At 41.9% G+C, this 11,880-nt stretch overlaps 1 long non-coding RNA gene across 1 annotated transcript; it reads right to left on the reverse strand.

The window, feature by feature from the left end:
• Nucleotides 1–2,330: 2,330 nt before the first annotated feature.
• Nucleotides 2,331–4,345, reverse strand: LOC148296594 (uncharacterized). The gene is made up of 3 exons (XR_015833384.1): nucleotides 4,308–4,345; nucleotides 3,348–3,411; nucleotides 2,331–2,522 (listed from the first exon to the last, which is right to left on the reverse strand). It is a non-coding gene; the product is annotated as an uncharacterized LOC148296594 (long non-coding RNA).
• Nucleotides 4,346–11,880: the final 7,535 nt, after the last annotated feature.

Here is an 11,880-nt window from a genome sequence, read left to right on the forward strand (position 1 = left end):
TCAAACTTAACCAAATGACTCCTCCCACCATATTATGATGTTGCCCAAGTTTTGGGCTCGATACAAAATCAATAGGTGTAAAAAATTGGACAATTCAAGTTCAATGGCAGTTCGTTCCTAATTGGAGTGGCTATTGTTTTGGGTAGTTCTAGAGATCTTATTTCACTCAAACTTAACAAAATGACTCCTCCTACCATATTATGATGTTGCCCAAGTTTTGGGCTCGATCCGAAATCAATAGGTGTAAGAAATTGGACAATTTATGTTCAAAGGCATATCGTTCCTAATCAGAGTGGTTGGTGTATTCCATAGTTCTAGAGATCGGATTTCACTGAAAACTAACCAAATGACTCCTCCCACCATATTATGATGTTGCCCAACTTTTGGGCTCGATCCGAAATCAATAGGTGTAAGAAATTGGCCAATTCAAGTTCTAAGGAAGTTCGTTCCTAATTGGTGTGGTTGGTGTTTTGGGTAGTTCTAGAGATTGGATTTCACTCAAAACTAACCAAATGACTCCTCCCACCATATTATGATGTTGCCCAACTTTTGGGCTCGATACGAAATCAATAGGTGTAAGAAATTGGACAATTCAAGTTCAAAGGCAGTTCGTTACTAATTGGAGTGGTTGGTGTTTTGGGTAGTTCTAGAGATCGGATTTCACTCAAACTTAACCAAATGACTCCTCCCACCATATTATGGTGTTGCCCAAGTTTTGGGCTCCATCCGAAATCAATACGTGCAAGAAATTGGACAATTTAGGTTCAAAGGAAGTTCGTTCCTAATCGGAGTGGTTGGTGTATTCCGTAGTTCTAGAGATCGGATTTCACTCAAAACTAACCAAATGAATCCGCCCACCATATTATGATGTTGCCCAAGTTTTGGCCTCGATCCGAAATCAATAGTTGTAAGAAATTGGACCATTTATGTTCGAGGGCAGTTCGTTCCAAATCAGAGTGGTTGGTGTATTCCATAGTTCTATAGATCGGATTTCACTCAAAACTAACCAAATGACTCCTCCCACCAGATTATGCTGTTGCCCAAGTTTTGGGCTCGATCCGAAATCAATAGGTGTAAGAAATTGGACAATTCAAGTTCAAATGCAGTTCGTTCCTAATTGGAGTGGTTGGTGTTTTGGGTAGTTCTAGAGATCGGATTTCACTCAAACTTAACCAAATGACTCCTCCCACCATATTATGGTGTTGCCCAAGTTTTGGGCTCCATCCGAAATCAATACGTGCAAGAAATTGGACAATTTAGGTTCAAAGGAATTTCGTTCCTAATCGGAGTGGTTAGTGTATTCCATAGTTCTAGAGATCGGATTTCACTCAAAACTAACCAATTGAATCCGCCCACCATATTATGATGTTGCCCAAGTTTTGGGCTCGATCCGAAATCAATAGTTGTAAGAAATTGGACCATTTATGTTCGAGGGCAGTTCGTTCCTAATCAGAGTGGTTGGTGTATTCCATAGTTCTATAGATCGGATTTCACTCAAAACTAACCAAATGACTCCTCCCACCAGATTATGATGTTGCCCAAGTTTTGGGCTCGATCCGAAATCAATAGGTGTAAGAAATTGGACAATTCAAGTTCAAATGCAGTTCGTTCCTAATTGGAGTGCTTGGTGTTTTGGGTAGTTCTAGAGATCGGATTTCACTCAAACTTAACCAAATGACTCCTCCCACCATATTATGGTGTTGCCCAAGTTTTAGGCTTGATCCGAAATCAATAGGTGTAAGAAATTGGACAATTCAAGTTCAAAGGCAGTTCGTTCCGAATTGGGGTGGTTGGTGTATTGGATAGTTCTAGAGATCGGATTTCATTCAAAATTAACCAAATGAATCCCCCAACCATATTATGTTGTTGCCCAAGTTTTGGGCTCGATACGAAATCAATAGGTGTAAGAAATTGGACAATTCAAGTTCAAAGGCAGTTCGTTCCTAATTGGAGTGGTTGGTGTTTTGGGTAGTTCTAGAGATCGGATTTCACTGAAACTTAACCAAATGACTCCTCCCACCATATTATGACGTTGCCCAAGTTTTGGGCTCGATTCGAAATCAATAGGTGTAAGAAATTGGACAATTTAAGTTCAAAGGCAGTTCGTTCCTAATCAGAGTGGTTGGTGACAGGACCCGACCCAAATTCCACTTTGGAATCCGAGCCGAACCCTGTGCGTGTCCGACACCTGGCAGGTGCTGGACAAAATTGACCTTATTGCCCTTTTACTCAAAAGTGCTACTAAAAATGGAGTTTGACTTCTGCCGAAATTTCAGCAGAGTCTCCCCTGTAATTAGACCAAACCCAAAATTACACCTGTCAGTAAAGCATGGAAAACTGTACACCAACTGCCAGCATGCAAAATAAATACATTCCAACAGTTAAGTATACTTCAAGGGCAATATCAGAGCTCTATACAGAAAACTACAAGTATAAAATAATTATACACGTCCCTACGTCGTCAAGGAGTGTGGCAGAAGCTGGACTCGGCCCAATGGTGGCTCACTATGCACGCCTACTGCCTGGGGGGGCAAAACACGGAAAGGGTGAGTGGACCAAAAACAAAGCTTTAGAAACATAGTAGAGAAACATACTAACCCCCACTGTAAAAAAACTCAGTTATAAAACTAAACCATTTCTTATCATACTTGTACTGAAATCAAAGCATACATATTTATATCTATAGATTTAATCACATACTTAAACAAACATTAAATTCTTAAAAGCATAGAAATCACTTTAATCTACCACCTAGGTGTACCCATTTATTAATCCGTCAATTCCATCCTCGTGCCACCGGAGCGACACGTCCTAACAGACCTCGGGAAACACAAAGTCACCCGAGCCGCAATCCTCGCGGGATTCAGGGGACACTTGGTCCACCTGAGCCGCGTTCCTCACACCCACGGTTTGGGCGTCCCCGAAACTCGTGGGGCGGTGTCTAGCATGCTGACCTACCCGAAGGCAACTGGATGTCCGTCGACATCAATATAACCGAAGGCAATCATTTTATACCAAAGGCAACATATAACTGAAGGCAACCTTTAATATGCTTGGGTACCTAGGGTGGCTTTTAAGAAAATATAAAGTTCTGAAAAGTAAATAAGAATTTAATTTAATTATTATCAGCCCTTGAACTCTGCTGCCAATTTATCTGTTAATTATCTAACAATTCGGCTATGCCAAAAATCTCTAGGCACTCTCAACTCGGCAGCATATAAAATAAACATATAAAAACAACAATAAATCAAGTTGTTAAAACTCCGGGCAATGAATAACTTATTCAAGATCAAGAAATAAGATTAAATTGCATAAATTCATTTATGAAAACAAAAAGGTCCACTCACTGGTGATCTGAGCTAGCTGGACCTTTCGAAGGTCCCTCCTGCGGGTCACCTGGTGCCCGGGTGCCTGTATAGTCATCATAATATTTTATTAATAAATCTGCTCAATAAAATAATAATAAGTTAAAAACCCTCACCCCCGGCTCCTAAAGGTGCGTGCATCCTAATAAAGATTGTTCCTTTGCCCACACTAACTTTCCTCTCAGTGGATATGGTTTAGAAGTAGCTCGGGACTTAAAACGATAAAGTCCCTAAAAGTCAACTCAGGACCCCTTGGGGTCCACGGCCTCAAAACCCGCTCTGAAAATTGCTAGAGGTTCCCACATACCTAGGACACACGTCCCGAGAGTTTGGTCTCGATCGGACGGTCGGATTTCTCACGATCGCACGATCGGATAACGAATGGTTTTGCGTACTCCTAACCTTAGGGTTGGCCTTTTCAGAGTAACCGGGACTCCGATTAACGATCCGTCGAATCCTACAAGACCCTGAAACTACCTAGATCAACATACTCCAGTTTGACTAAAATCCAACGGTCTGAACGTATTGAACCCAGAAATGGCACATTATGCGAGATCCGTTCGGGGTTCAACCGTTATCCGAATTAAGATCCGCGAATTGCTACGCGCTCGTGAGGATACAAGGATCATTCTAGGACCAAGAGTGGTCCCCAATACCTGGCTCGCGTGCCGCCCACGCGCCGGCAGCGCGTGGGTGTGCATAACAATTTCCGGCGGCCGGAAAATCTCCAAACCGCCGGCCCAAACTCCTAGTCCAGGTAAAACACCTAATTTGGAACTACTTTTGTTCTTGGACTATGGCCAAAAAGTGGCTGGAAGTTACTAAAATCGACGACGCAAACCGGCAGAAACTTAACTCGTAAATCGACCTGTCAAACTTTAAAATCTCTGAAAACCTACCCAACCAGCAGCTAGAGCACGAAAATCAGTCGAAAAACCATACCTAATTCTTCCGATTTGGTGGCCGGAGGAGGGAGAACGAGAGGCTTAAAATTCGGAGAAAAACCAGCCAATTCCGGGCTGTTTCCGGTGGCTGTGGCGTCGGCGGAGGCAGGAGGAAGGTCGGAGCGGATGTGGGTGCGACGCCGGTCAGGTCTTGGCTGGTCCGGTGCGGTTTGGTGGAGGTGGGTGGTGGCTGGGCTGGTTCGAATGAACAGTAATGGGTAGGGGGTTTTGCGCGAGGAAGAAGAGAATGAGGAGAGAGAGAGGTAATCTGATTTTTAAAAAAATCTGATTTTTCAAAAATTACTTTTTTGTCCTTTTTCAGTATTTTGCTCGTAATTTCTTCGTTACCAGTCCGATTCGAGTCCACTACGTGTCTACGGACTCGTTTCGTCGTGCTCTACACAACGGTATAAGTAGTTTTCCCAAATTCTTCCCCAGTGAACAAGTCAATTTAAAACCTAATAAAATATTCTAAGGGTAGTTTAGTCTTTTTCCTTGTTAAAATATTAGTTAAATAATAATTAAGAATTGGGTTGTTACAGTTGGTGTATTCCATTGTTCTAGAGATCGGATATCACTCAAAACTAACCAAATCACTCCTCCCACCACATTATGATGTTGCCCAAGTTTTTGGCTTGATCAGAAATCAATAGGTGTAAGAAATTGGAAATTCAAGTTCAAAGGCAGTTCGTTCCTGATTGGAGTGGTTGGTGTTTTGGGAAGTTCTAGAGGTCGGATTTCACTCAAACTTAACCAAATGACTCCTCCCAGCACATTAAGATGTTACCCAAGTTTTGGGCTCGATCCGAAATCAATAGGTGTAAGAAATTGGACAATTGAAGTTCAAAGGCAGTTCGTTCCTAATTGGAGTGGTTGGTGTTTTGGGTAGTTCTAGGGATCAGATTTCACTCAAACTTAACCAAATGACTCCTCCCACCACCTCATGATGTTGCCCAAGTTTTGGGCTCGATTCGAAATCAATAGGTGTAAGAAATTGGACAATTCAAGTTCAAAGGCAATTCGTCCCTAATTGGAGTGGTTGGTGTTTTGGGTAGTTCTAGGGATCGGATTTCACTCAAACTTAACCAAATGACTCCTCCCACCACCTCATGATGTTGCCCATGTTTTGGGCTCGATCCGAAGTCCATGGTTTTAAGAAATTGGACTATTAATATTCAAAGGCAGTTCGTTCCTAATCGGAGTGGTTGGTGTATTCCATAGTTCGAGAGATCAGATTTCACTCAAAACTAACCAAATGACTCCTCCCAAAATATTATGATGTTGCCCATGTTTTGGGCTCGATCCGAAGTCCATAGATTTAAGAAATTGGACTATTTATATTCAAAGGCAGTTCGTTCCTAATCGGAGTGGTTGGTGTATTCCATAGTTCTAGAGATCAGATTTCACTCAAAACTAACCAAATGACTCCTCGCACCATATTAAGATGTTGCCCAGGTTTTGGGCTCGATCCGATATCAATAGGTATAAGAAATTGGACAATTCAAGTTCAAAGGCAGTTCGTTCCTAATTTGGGTGGTTGGTGTTTTGGGTAGTTCTAGAGATCGGATTTCACTCAAACTTAACCAAATGACTCCTCCCACCGTATTATGATGTTGCCGAAGTTTTGGGCTAGATCCAAAATCAATAGCTGTAAGAAATTGGACAATTCAAGTTCAAAGGCAGTTCGTTCCTAATTGGAGTCGTTGGTGTTTTCGGTAGTTCTAGAGATCGGATTTCACTCAAACTTAACCAAATGACTCCTCCCACCATATTATGATGTTGCCCAAGTTTTGGGCTTGATCCGAAATGAATAGGTGTAAGAAATTGGACAATTCTAGTTCAAAGGTAGTTCGTTCCTAATTGGAGTGGTTGGTGTTTTGGGTAGTTCTAGAGATTGGATTTCACTCAAACTTAACCAAATGACTCCTCCCACCATATTATGATGTTGCCAAAGTTTTGGGCTGGATCCGAAATCAATAGGTGTAAGAAATTGGACAATTTATGTTCAAAGGCAGTTCTTTCCTAATCGGAGTGGTTGGTGTATAACATAGTTCTAGAGATCGGATTTCACTCAAACTTAACCAAATGACTCCTCCCACCATATTATGATGTTGCCCAAGTTTTGGGCTCGATCTGAAATCAATAGGTGTAAGAAATTGGACAATTTATGTTCAAAGGCAGTTCGTTCCTAATCGGAGTGGTAGGTGTATTCCATAGTTCTAGAGATCGGATTTCACTCAAAACTAACCAAATGACTCCTCCCACCATATTATGATGTTGCCCAAGTTTTGGGCTCGATCCGAAATCAATAGGTATAAGAAATTGGACAATTCAAGTTCAAAGGCAGTTCGTTCCTAATTGGAGTGGTTGGTGTTTTGGGTAGTTCTAGAGATCGCATTTCACTCAAACTTAACCAAATGACTCCTCCCACCAGATCATGACGTTGCCCAAGTTTTGGGCTCGATCCAAAATCAATAGGTGTAAGAAATTGGACAATTCAAGTTGAAAGGCAGTTCGTCCCTAATTGGAGTGGTTGGTGTTTTGGGTAGTTCTAGGGATCGGATTTCACTCAAACTTAACTAAATGACTCCTCCCACCATATTATGATGTTGCCCAAGTTTTGCGCTCGATCCGAAGTCCATAGATTTAAGATATTGGACAATTTATGTTCAGAAGTAGTTCGTTCCTAATCGGAGTGGTTGGTGTATTCCATAGTTCTAGAGATCAGATTTCACTCAAAACTAACCAAATGACTCCTCCCACCATATTATAATGTTGCCCAAGTTTTGGGCTCGATCCGAAATCAATAGGTGTATGAAATTGGACAATTGAAGTTGAAAAGCAATTCGTTCATAATTGGAGTGGTTGGTGTTTTAGGTAGTTCTAGAGATCGGACTCAAACTTAACCATATGACACCTCCCACCATATTATGATGTTGCCAAAGTTTTGGGCCGGATCCGAAATCAATAGGTGTAAGAAATTGGACAACTTATGTTCGAAGGCAGTTCTCTCCTAATCGGAGCGGTTGGTGTATTCCATAGTTCTAGAGATCGGATTTCACTCAAAACTAACCAAATGACACCTCCCACCATATAATGACGTTGCCCAAGTTTTGGACTCGATCCGAAATCAATAGGTGTAAGAAATTGTACAATTCAAGTTCAAAGGCGGTACATTCCCAATTGGAGTGGTTGGTGTTTTGGGTACTTCTAGCAATTGGATTTCACTCAAATCTACCCAAATGACTCCTCCCACCATATTATGATGTGCCCAAGTTTTGGGCTCGAACCGAAATCAAAGGTGTAAGAAATTGGACAGTTCAAGTTCAAAGGCAGTTCGTTCCTAATTGGAGTGGTTGGTGTTTTGGGTAGTTCTAGAGATTGAATTTCACTCAAACTTAACCAAATGATTCCTACCACCATATTATAATGTTGCCCAAGTTTTGGGCTCAATCCGAAATCAATAGGTGTAAGAAATTGGACAATTCAACTTCAAAGGCAGTTCGTTCCTAATTGGAGTGGTTGGTGTTTTGGGTAGTTCTACAGATCGGATTTCACTCAAACTTAACCAAATGACTCCTCCCACCGTATTATGATGTTGCCCAAGTTTTGGGCTCGATCCGAAATCAGTACGTGTAAGAAATTGGACAATTCAAGTTCAAAGGCAGTTCGTTCCTAATTGAAGTGGTTTTTTGGGTAGTTCTAAAGATCGGATTTCACTCAAACTTAACCGAATGACTCCTCCGACCATATTATGATGTTGCCCAAGTTTTGGGCTCGATCCGAAATCAATAGGTGTATGAAATTGGACAGTTCAAGTTCAAAGGCAGTTCGTTCCTAATTGGAGTGGTTGGTGTTTTGGGTAGTTCTAGAGATCGGATTTCACTCAAACTTAACAAAATAATTCCTTCCACCATATTATGCTGTTGCCCAAGTTTTGGGCTCAATCCGAAATCAATAGGTGTAAGAAATTGGACAATTCAAGTTCAAAGGCAGTTCGTTCCTAATTGAAGTGGTTGGTGTATTCCATAGTTCTAGAGATCAGATTTCACTCAAAATTAACCAAATGACTCCTCCCACCATATTATGATGTTGCCCAAGTTTTGGGGTTGATCTGCAATCAATAGGTGTAACAAATTGGACAATTCAAGTTCAAAGGCTGTTCCTTCCTAATTGTTGTGTTTGGTGTTTTGGGTAGTTCTGGAGATTAGATTTCACTCAAACTTAACCAAATGACTCCCCCCACCATATTATGATGTTGCCCAAGTTTTGGGCTCGATCCGAAATCAATAGGTGTATGAAATTGGACAATTCAAATTCAAAGGCATTTCGTTCCTAATTGAAGTGGTTGGTGTTTTGGGTAGTTCTAGGGATCGGATTTCACTCAAACTTAACCAAATGACTCCTCCCACCACATTATGATGTTGCCCAAGTTTTCGGCTTGATCCGAAATCAATCGGTTTAAGAAATTGGACAATTCAAGTTCAAAGGCAGTTCGTTCCTAATTGAAGTGGTTGGTGTATTCCATAGTTCTAGAGATCGGATTTCACTCAAAATTAGCCAAATGACTCCTGCCACGAAATTATGATGTTGCCAAAGTTTTGGGCTTGATCCGAAATCAATAGGTGTAAGAAATTGGACAATTCAAGTTCAAAGGCAGTTCGTTCCTAATTGGAGTGGTTGGTGTTTTGGGTAGTTCTAGAGATCGGATTTCACTCAAACTTAACTAAATGACTGCTCCCACCATATTGTGATGTTGCCCAAGTTTTGGGCTCGATCCGAAATCAATAGGTGTAAGAAATTGGGTAAGTTATGTTCGAAGGCAGTTCGTTTCTAATCGGAGTGGTTGGTGTTTTCCATTGTTCTAGAGATCGGATTTCACTCAAAACAAACCAAAGCACTCCTCCCACCATATTATTCTGTCGCCCAAGTTTTGGGCTCAATCCGAAATCAATAGGTGTAAGAAATTGGACAATTCAAGTTCAAAGGCAGTTCGTTCCTAATTGGAGTGGTTGGTGTTTTGGGTAGTTCTAGAGATCGGATTTCACTCAAACCTAACCAAATGACTCCTCCCACCGTATTATAATGTTGCCCAAGTTTTGGGCTCCATCCGGAATCAGTAGTTGTAAGAACTTGGATAATTCAAGTTCAAAGGCAGTTTGTTCCTATTTGGAGTGGTTGGTGTTTTGGGTAGTTCTGGAGATCTAATTTCACTCAAACATAACCAAATCACTCCTCCCACCATATTATGATGTTGCCCAAGGTTTGGGCTCTATCCCTAATCAATAGGTGAAAGAAATTGGACAATTCAAGTTCAAAGGCAGTTCGTTCCTAATTGGAGCGGTTGGTGTTTTGGGTAGTTCTAGAGATTGGATTTCACTCAAACTTAAACAAATGACTCCTCCCACCATATTATGTTGTTCCCCAAGTCTTTGGCTCGATCCGAAATCAATAGATGTAAGAAATTGGACAATTCGAGTTCAAAGGCAGTTCGTTCCTAATTGGAGCGGTTGGTGTTTTGGGTAGTTCTCGAGATCGGATTTCACTCAAACTTAACCAAATGACACCTCCCACCATATTATGATGTTACCCAACTTTTGGGCTCGATCCGAAATCAATAGGTGTAAGAAATTGGACAATTTAGGTTCAAAGGCAGTTCGTTCCTACTCGGAGTTGTTGGTGTATTCCATAGTTCTTGAGATCGGATTTCACCCAAAACTAACCAAATGAATCCTCCCACCATATTATGATCTTGCCCATGTTTTGGGCTCGATCCGAAATCAATAGGTGTAAGAATTTGGACAATTCAAGTTCAAAGGCAGTTCGTTCCTAATTGGAGTGGTTGGTGTTTTGGGTAGTTCTAGAGATCGGATTTCACTCAAACTTAACCAAATGAATCGTACCACCATTTTATGATGTTGCCCAAGTTTTGGGCTCGATCCGAAATCAATAGGTGTAAGAAATTGGACAATTTAAGTTCAAAGGCAGTTCGTTTCTAATCGGAGTGGTTGGTGTATTCCATAGTTCTAGAGGTCGGATTTCACTCAAAACTAACCAAATGACTCCTCCCACCATATTGTGATGTTCCCCAAGTTTTGGGCTCGGTCCAAAATCAATAGGTGTAAGAAATTGGACAACTCAAGTTCAAAGGCAGTTCGTTCCTAATTGGAGTGGTTGGTGTTTTGGGTAGTTCTTGAGATCGGATTTCACTCAAACTTAACCAAATGACTCCTCCCACAATATGATGATGTTGCCCAAGTTTTGGGCTCGATCCGAAATCAATAGGTTTATGAAATGGTACAATTTAAGTTCAAAGGCAGTTCGTTCCTAATCGGAGTGGTTGGTGTATTCCATTGTTCTAGAGGTCGGATTTCACTCAAAACTAACCAAATGACTCCTCCCACCATATTGTGATGTTCCCCAAGTTTTGGGTTCGGTCCGGAGTCAATAGGTGTAAGAAATTGGACAATTAAAGTTCAAAGGCAGTTCGTTCCTAATTGGAGTGGTTGGTGTTTTGGATAGTTCTAGAGATCGGATTTCACTCAAACTTAACCAAATGACTCCTCCCTGTTTGTGCCTGATAAATCTCGGCCATGAGCTGGCCGAAGGAGCCCCTTCTCTCGGCCCTGGCACTTGTTTGCAGAAGCTGAAACGCAGCGTTTCGCCAGGGTATTTCGCCTTCCTAAAAATAAAAGAAGGAAATGCTAAGGCATGATCATCTCGGCCTCAAGCATAGGCCGAGGCCGAGGCCGAACAAATTTGCGGCCAAGGCTTTAAAGGCAAATCATCACGTGACAGCAGGGTCTCAGGCTTCATTTAATGAAGTAGTGCCTGTTTAATGCAGCAAAACCCATTGGCCACAAAGTAGCATTTAATGCATGAGGAAAGGTGGGAAGTGACTGAAGTCAGGATTTGGTGATGAAGATCAGAGTGATTAGACGTGGACATTCTCACAAGAATTCTGACAGCTTGAGATGTTGGTTCACTAGCTATCCAGGCCATAAATGCGTCTCCACGGCCAGAGGTTCAGAACCACGATCGAGAGCTGCGGCCGAGATTCACCCAAATGTCGATTGGACTGCCCACTTGTGCTAATCAGACTCCACTATGCGTAAATTCAGCCTCGATTACTCATCCAGGGACTCTTCCTATAAATACAAGACTCGAGCTACATTCAAAGGGTTCAACACCAAAACAAGCCTCCCACGGAGCAACTTATTTTTTCCTGTAATGCACTTTCAATATCTTTACTTGCTTTCCTAGGAGCAGTGTTAGATTGTAAGCAGAATCCATTCATCAATATATCATACGACCCTTGATTTTCAAGGCGCCGGAGCACCATCCTTGTTGTTCGTTCACTCACCCCATTTATCACACGACCGTCGCTCCCTGAGCAGCGCGCCGGAGCACCGCCCAAAATCCACCACCAACACCATCACTCGACGGCCTTGTAGTTCAGGCCGTGAACCTAACAGCCGAGACCAGTTCCTCTCTCGGCTACAATCGTTTGACTAGGAAGACAGATCAAACAGGCGCACCATCCATCCATCCAAAACTCATCGAAACATCAA

The sequence above is a fragment of the Prunus avium genome, chromosome 2 (assembly GCF_965620075.1).
Source record: "Prunus avium chromosome 2, drPruAviu1.hap1.1, whole genome shotgun sequence".
Taxonomy (NCBI): Eukaryota; Viridiplantae; Streptophyta; class Magnoliopsida; order Rosales; family Rosaceae; genus Prunus; species Prunus avium.